We start from the raw sequence: 7500 nt of genomic DNA, 5'->3' as shown, positions 1-7500 counted from the left end.
CCATGACGCCAGAGTTATAAGCAAGGGGCGTGGCAGCTGCATGGGATGGGAGGCAGGCGGAGGCAAAAGGGCAGGGAGCAAGGGGGGTAGAAAAGAGGGGCCTCGCTGGGGTCTGCCAACTGATTTTGCTTCTGTGTCCAAATTTGTCCCTCCTACTCTGTCGGTCCCGCGAACTTGAAAAGGTCCGCATGCACTGTAGTGTGTGTGTGTGTGTGTGTGTGTGTGTGTGTGTTCAGATTTGTTGCTCATCCCTTCACTGAACAAACACAAACGCAAAATTTCGAATCAAGGGAGGAAAGAAGAAAGGAAGGAAGGAAGGAAGGAAAAAAGGAGGCAGGGAGGGAAGGAGGGAGGGAGGGAGATAGAAAGGAAGCAAAGGAGGGAGAAGAGAAAACTGCAGGCAACCCTCATTCATTCATCCCTTCCTCATTCACGTAAACTTCCTGCATTTCTGTGATTCTCTCTCTCTCTCTCTCTCTCTCTCTCTCTCTCTCTCTCTCTCTCTCTCTCTCCCTCGTGCCATATACGAATAGAATCATGTTGCAATTTTCACCATGCCATCATCATCATCATCATCATCATCATGTCGATGATTCTACACCTCTTCATTCATCACTCAGTTGCCCGTCTACTGCAGACCATCTCAGTAAACCTCATCTCTCCATCTAATTCATTGTCTGCACATGTCACTAATGCATCAAGGTCTAGGGAGCAAAGGGCGGATAGTATACAAATGTACGTATAATAAGAGTAGGGATATGCATAACGAATATACACATTAACCCTGCATTCAATGGTAAACTCTGGAAACCTCTGCCATAGTCTGTTCGTCCACCACTTTCCACCATCCTGCGTCCCAGTCAGTTTTCAAGAGAGGGATATCAAGACGCTTCCATGTCTAGACGGGCTACGGACTGGGACGTTTTCTATTCTTTTCGCGGGAGAATAATAATAATCAACCAGTCAACCGTCCGACTGCAATATACAACAGCTCACAACCCTAAAAACACTATATAAAATGTTTAGAAGCTTCTACAATAAAGGGGAAGGGGTGAAAAGAATAGATTGTCCATTGGCTAGCCTGCATAATGTTTACAGGAGGCTGTAGGAAAAGTTAAATGTCCTGGAGTGGTTTATGATTAAAGAACAATTCGGAACTCTTAACCTTAAGGAAAAATTCTCTTCATGACTTTTACAGATTCAGAAGACGCATTGCAAGTCATCTTATTGCGGAATAAGAGATAAAAAAAGATCCACGAAAACGCAAATGCTGACAATTCAACGTACTTTTCATATAATTTTCGCTTTCATTTCGTCCCAGGCAATAATTCACCACGTGGGAATTTTCACCGGTTAGCCGCCACGGTCAAGGCTGAGTCACTGTAGCGATAAATAAATCCAGCACTACTGCGGATGCCGAGAGCAAGGCGGGCGGGCGGGTGTCGTGGCATGCATGTGCTGAGCTCAGTTGGCTCCCTGCTTGGCTCCCTTGCTCCTGTCACGGGAGAAACTAAGAAAAACCTCGCGAATCCTTATGTTTGTTGGCGAAAACACCTAGCTGTGTTCCCTGACTCAAATTCACGTGCAGTCTTTGGATTTGATTCGCGAAAATATGCAATAAGTTTTCGTGTTTGTTTCGAGGGTACCTAACCTTATTCTCCCATAAAGTCATATAATTTGTTCTTACTGTGTTTTAAAGTAGTGCCATAAGCGTACTTATGATAAAAAAAATATTTAGTGTATCGTTACTTAGGATTTCTTTGGAAATCCATATGGCGTTGGAAAATAAGGGCTAAAATGGAGTCTAAATAATCAAGGTTTAAAATACCTATCTGGGGAGGCCCATATAGCTGCAGAACCAAGCCGTAGTGGGTCTACTAACTTCCTTCACCAAGCCTTAGAAGTGATTACTACACCTGGGCGAGGAAGCAAGAGTCCGGAAGACATCAAGTGATACACATCATTAATAGCTCATATTTCTTATCTCCCCTTCACCCAATGATAACAATTTCCTGCATGTTAACGCTGTTGTCTTGCCTCCAGGCCTAAAACTATGTCCGCAATATTTATCATCACTATCTTAGTAAAAATTTGCAAGGAACCAGTGAAAGCAGCCGAGTGTTAAAGAGCGCCACACGTGCATCACCACCACGATCTTCAGCTTTCACGATTCCAGATCAGAACAAATATTTCGCTTACAATATCAATCGTGAGAAAACGCACGGTTGGTAACTTACTTGCAGGTAGCCGTCAGTCACTTGCTCTGCAGCAGGCCGTGGTGAGGCAGCTGCTCTGTGGTGTGGTATGAACACCACTGACCATCCTGAGGGAGTCGATTCGGTTTCACTCGTGATTCACTCTGTTTCGACTCGCAAGTGAATCTCGTACCTGTGTGAGCAAACGGGACTTTTTAGTTCATTAGGAAACTTTTTATTCATTACGTTTGGAGTGTACTTGGATGAGATTATACTTGTGTGTCATCTGTCTACATTCTCAGGAACATTATTAAATACGCAAATAGTTTCTTCACGAAACGGTAATATTATTTTCTCATTTTCTACAATTAAAAGCACAAAATCCTTAGTCATTGTATGAGAAAAAATGTTACAAGTGAAGTAATTTGAAACAAATAAAAAAAAAAACACACACAAATAAAAAAAAAAAAAGATAAACTACCGTAAGCCTAATTTGGAATATTTCATTCAGTCAAACCGCGAAAGACAAAAGCAACATGCAAGGATTATAAATAACGCGTTCTGTTCCCCAATTGTATTCCCTGTTCATCGTTGGTTTTTAAATCAAAACAAATAATTCCACATCGGATTAAGCCACACGTAAGGAAGGTAAACACGGAGAGGGAAAAAATAATAGAGGGAAGGGAACAAAACAAAACAGGGGGTTCATATTCCGTATCAAGGCGGCAGCCAGCCACCCAGCAAGTCAGGAACGATGTGCATTGTACGCTGAATTTTGTGTTATGGTGACTTCTTTAATTTGGTGACCTATTTCTGCCGCTGACGAAAATGATAGAGAGAGAGAGAGAGAGAGAGAGAGAGAGAGAGAGAGAGAGAGAGAGAGAGAGAGAGAGAGAGAGAGAGAGATATCCTTCTCTATTATATCCCTTCGTTTCTATAAATAAAGTGAATAGTAAGCACGAGATTTACAAGGAATTCAAACTTAGGGTCCTTTGCTGCATCACCTAGCGAATACAGTATCACTGCCACTGTTTTTTGCATCCGATGACGATCTGGAAACAGATTATGGTCGTTAACCAAGTATAGTTTAGTACAGTGTAAATAAAAAAAAAAAAAAAGATTTCGGCAAGAATATAGTCAGTTAAGTAAGAGTACGGTGGCCTATGAGTGGCTAACAGCATCGCCCAGCGACACTGCTGGCGTGTTCACGTGTTCTCACTCTTTAGGTGGTGAGATTGCTATCACAGAGTATAAAAATCTCTCTCTCTCTCTCTCTCTCTCTCTCTCTCTCTCTCTCTCTCTCTCTCTCTCTCTCTCTCTCTTTCTTTCTATATATATATATATATATATATATATATATATATATATATATATATATATATATATATATATATATATATATATATATATATACACCTTTTTTCTATCTAATCGTATGAACAACAACTGCCGCTGACACAGATACGTCCACTCCCTCCCGACTCATACACACACTGTGGAGTGCAGAGTAGCCGGCGACGGACAAAATAATGAGTTGCATATCTATAAAATACTTTCTTATGTACAAGTCGCTGGTAAAATAATTGTCAAAATTAATTTTCATGATCTATGGCCACTTAATTTCAGGTTTTTGTACATGTATAACACACACACACACACACACACACACACACACACACACACACACACACACACACACACACACACACACACACACACACACACACACACACACACACACATACACACACACTTACGTAAAAATCAATGAGGAAAAATTCTTCCATCAACTACATTCGTATTACGTAAGCCTTTTCCCCTTCACTCTCCCTCATCCCCTCAACACACCTGAACCACCTGAGTCCACTTCTCCCTATCACCAGACTAATATACACGACTCCCATCCTCTTCCTCAGGTCTGCTGCCAAGTGAACTACTACGCATTCATCATGTCATCTCATGTGTATCCGCATCAGCCTGCAAATATTGTCCTCCTTCATATCCTTGCCTTTGTTGCCACACACTAGTATATTCGTCTCACACAGGCCATATATAAGTGCAATTTGATATAATATTGTATAAATTGGAACAAGAAAACATTTTTATATTGACATTCTGTAACAAGGAACAAGAAAGCATTTTGATATGAATGTGCATAGCTAGGGATTAAAACCACTTTCATATTACAGTCATACTTTAACACGAGACAAAGAACCAATTTAAAATTATGTATTATAATTCGAAACGAGAAGAAGAAGAAGAAGAAGAAGAAGAAGAAGAAGAAGAAGAAGAAAAGAAGAAAACCGGCTTATTTCAAAAGGAGAGAGATAAAAAAGGAAAAAAATATATATATGCAAGAGCCCTAAAGAGCGTGAGAGAACCATCAACACGGCCATGCATCACGAGGACACAAAGCGACCTTGTTGGGGGAGCTCCCGGGAGTCGGGGCAGCGGGGAAGGGAGACCGCTGCACCGAGCCGTGACGCACAGAGTCCAAACATCGACTTCAACATTTACGTCACTGGCATTGGCTGTAACGATGCCACTGGGTACCTAAGAAGTCGAGCATCACAGAGGCACAACAAAGGACACTGACACTATTCTTCTCTTCCTGAAATGTAAAACAACGGCCTATAATTTGCCACGTGAGCGGGGAAACTCAGTGGGTCCTGGGAAATCCGACCCAGGCCTTTGTTTTCCTTTTCTCAAGATCGTGCGTCATCATTTGTTATTGTTAGAGGCGAGTGTCATCCAGGAAGGCAGCGCGTGCCCACCATCAAGGCTCCTTGTCAGCCAAATGTAGCTCACGAATTCTGCCTTTACAAAATATCAAACTCATTCCCCCTCTTTTTTTTTTTTTTTTTTTTTAGACTATGGGCAATTCAGTAACATTATTGTGTAAAGTTGTGTTATGAGAGACAATGCACTTCTGTCCATCACACCTTTTTCCTACTCGTAATCATTCTCATCAATCAACCAATTAACTGATATCTAAATAATATATATCAGAGAGGTGGCCCATAAGAGGAAATCTGCGAAATATATAAAATGATCACAGCAAGCCTAGGCAATCGAGATTTCCGCTGTCTCTTTATTGCTGCAGGATGAGTCCACGTGCTTCTGAGCCTCGGTGTCGCGTCCCGCCGTGATATGAGTGACACAAACTTCAAAACTGTTTCCATTCGATTGCTTGGATTTTTTAAGCTTCCTATCGCAATAAACTGGGAAAGCTGGGAAACTGACATCCCAAGAGCGAGATGCTGAATGACACTGACACACGTGGCCGCTGCCAAGATTTATCTTTACCTTTATGACCCAAGTGGACGACGGTGTTACATAATAAATGGAAAACACACACACACACAAACACAAACACACACACACACACACACACACACACACACACACACACACACAAGAGCTAGATGAACAGGTAAAACTGCGCGCCACGCGTCGGCCTACAGCAGCACCAAAGTGCTCTGCACGGGATGGCGAGGCCCGTCTAGGGGAGGCGAGCAGGCTGGGCCTCGTGGGTCGCCCGGGTGTCCCGTTGCGTCGTGGGACTTTCAAGGCTGCTCCGGATACTGGTACGGCATTTCCCAGCCCTGCCCCCATCCCTGCCTCGCCACGACGCTACAAACCATTTTTTCTCTCGCTCCCTTTTCTGTTTTCTCGGTAATGACAACGGAATACTGATGAATGAAGGAATTATTACTACCAGTACTAGTGCACCTGAGGCATCCATCCACTGGGAGAGGAGGGACAGTGCCACTATCATTTCTTACTCCAATCCGTGCTGTGTTGTGGTAGGAAGGGGCATAAAGAGCTAGGGAGGGACGGATATGGGCTGCTCTCATACACTGGTCAGGACAACACGCCTCTCGGGGAATTCCTCACACAATCCCTCGAATGATAAGAATGTTTTAGGGCATTTATTGAGGTCATGTGCTGCTGGTACGAGGCAATTAGGTCACGTTCAAGGAACGTGTGTGTGTGTGTGTGTGTGTGTGTGTGCTGTTTCTGTTTTTCTGTCTAGAGCGGCGATGGGAAAGGGAAGAGGGCGGCGAGGAACTGACTGATATTTGATACCCGCCCATACGGGTTCCAACACTATCGCTACCAATATATCACCACCACCGCCGCTGCCATGCTCCTGAGCCTCCATTACCATACCAATGCCACTGCTCACCGCTTCAACTATGGCACTGCAGTACCATTGTAACGACGACAACAACAACAACAACAACAACAACAACAACAACAACAACAACAACAACAACAACAACAACAACAACAACAACAACAACAACAACAACAACAACAACAACAACAACAACAACAACAACAACAACAACAACAACAACAACAACAACAACAACAACAACAACAACAACAACAACAACAACAACAACAACAACAACAACAACAACAACAACAACAACAACAACAACAACAACAACAACAACTACTACTACTACTACTACTACTACTACTACTACTACTACTACTACTACTACTACTACTACTACTACTACTACAACTACTACTACTACTACTACTACTGCTGCTTCTGCTGCTGCTGCTGCTGCTGCTGCTACGACTACGACTACTGTTTCTGCCGCCGCCGCCACTGGTGTTGGTGCTGCAGCCCTCCATTCAGTCGTTCAGTCGCACCTGTCTCTTCTCATTGATGAGCTAGTAGGTCTATAACTACTGCTCTCACTTCATGCTGGGAAGACAATTTTCGCCGTACAATATGAGACAAAAAGGTCCACTCTTACGGCTTAGAACTCAAGCATCAGTTAAGACTCAAGAATTCTCTTTTTGTTCTGTTTCCTTATCCTATCTAGGTTTCCTTTCCATTTTTCTAACTGCCCAACTGTTGTCTATTCAGTCTTTGATGTGTCCTATCCATTGCAGTCGAAATGTCCTCAGCGTTGGTCTGCTCCCTAATGTGTGAATGACATTCAAACAAATAGTACGTATGTGTAGATAGTTTTGCTCCGCTCTAGCTGCAAGGAAGACAAGGGAGGGATGCCAGCAGTCTTCGATATCCGCACGCCGTCTATGAAACCGTCCAGGCTTGAATTGTCGCTAATCCCATCCTGTGGTGCCGCAAGCAAGTAATATTTTTAGTGGCGCCTGTAGAATCTCGTGTCGCCTCCTTATAAAGCACTTTCTGTTGCACCCTCAACTGAAGGCAAGGTTGACGGGCAGCTCCACGATCACGACAAAATAGTCAGCTTCCGGCAGGACTCGAACTCGGGGTCGCCAGTTTCCCACTTCCGTGCACTGACCACACCAC

At 43.3% G+C, this 7500-nt stretch overlaps 1 long non-coding RNA gene across 3 annotated transcripts in view; it reads right to left on the bottom strand.

Moving 5' to 3' along the window:
- The window catches only part of LOC135110957 (uncharacterized), a 283116-nt gene that overhangs the window by 27671 nt on the left and 247945 nt on the right, over positions 1–7500 (bottom strand). For all 3 annotated transcript variants that reach the window (XR_010273508.1, XR_010273509.1, XR_010273507.1), the window contains one exon: positions 2238–2388. This is a non-coding gene — a long non-coding RNA (uncharacterized LOC135110957). The remainder of the gene's footprint in view (positions 1–2237; positions 2389–7500) is intronic.

The sequence above is a fragment of the Scylla paramamosain genome, chromosome 21, assembly GCF_035594125.1.
Source record: "Scylla paramamosain isolate STU-SP2022 chromosome 21, ASM3559412v1, whole genome shotgun sequence".
NCBI lineage: Eukaryota > Metazoa > Arthropoda > Malacostraca > Decapoda > Portunidae > Scylla > Scylla paramamosain.
This window is presented reverse-complemented; position numbering and strand designations above follow the sequence as displayed.